Source organism: Argentina silus, assembly GCF_951799395.1.
Source record: "Argentina silus genome assembly, chromosome: 10".
NCBI classification, from domain to species: Eukaryota; Metazoa; Chordata; class Actinopteri; order Argentiniformes; family Argentinidae; genus Argentina; species Argentina silus.
Window position 1 is genome coordinate 575301 of NC_139664.1, and position 835 is coordinate 576135.

At 54.3% G+C, this 835-nt stretch overlaps 1 protein-coding gene across 1 annotated transcript in view; it reads right to left on the reverse strand.

The window, feature by feature from the left end:
• Positions 1 to 593: 593 nt before the first annotated feature.
• Positions 594 to 835, reverse strand: part of smarcc1a (SWI/SNF related BAF chromatin remodeling complex subunit C1a) — a 20488-nt gene continuing 20246 nt past the window's right edge. Inside the window, exon 28 of the mRNA XM_083678730.1 lies at positions 594 to 835. This exon is cut by the window's right edge and continues 481 nt beyond it. The gene's annotated coding sequence lies outside the window, so the exon portion shown is untranslated.

The following is an 835-nucleotide window of genomic DNA, read 5'->3' on the forward strand; positions in this document are numbered from 1 at the left end:
AGGTTTGAGTGTGTGTGTGCTGTGTGTGTGTGTGCTGTGTGTGTGTGTGTGTGTGAGTAATATAGTGCTACGCCTGGCAGATGGGGACTTGGGGATGCGAGTAATGGGCTCTCTGGGTGCCCCCCATCGATCGGTGGTCTGACCCAAGTGATAAGAGGGGCAAGTTGAGCAAACAGTCATCAGATTCTCTCTCCCTCATTCTCTCACACTCACTCACACTCACACACACTTTGGACTACAGTGTATCGTTTTTTTAAGAGGGGCAAAGTAGAGAGGTAGATTCTCAGTGAGACGGGTGTGTGTGTGGGTGTGTGTGTGTGTGTGAGGGCCGCTGGCCCCCTCCGTGTGTGTGTGTGTGTGAGTGGAAGGAAAGCTCTCGTTTCCATTGATAGTGACCCAACACACCTGCGTCCCTGAAATGCTAATGAGCCCTAAAACCTGACGAGCATCCTGGGTGTTCTGTAGGAGGGACGAAAGAGTCACCAGAGAGGGGGGGGGGGGGGGGGGGGGGGGCATCCTGGGTGTTCTGTAGGAGGGACGAAAGAGTCACCAGAGAGGGGGGGGGGGGGCATCCTGGGTGTTCTGTAGGAGGGACGAAAGAGTCACCAGAGAGGGGGGGGGGGCATCCTGGGTGTTCTGTAGGAGGGACGAAAGAGTCACCAGAGAGGGGGGGGGGGGGGGGCATTGCCATGGAAACAGCTACAGTGTCATTCTAGAGAGAGAGGGAGAGAGAGAAAGGGAAGGAAGAGAAAGAGAGAGAGAGGGGTTCATAATCCCCCCCCCTCCAGAAATAGAATACAATTATTTTTAAATAGAGAAACCAGGCTGTATATGC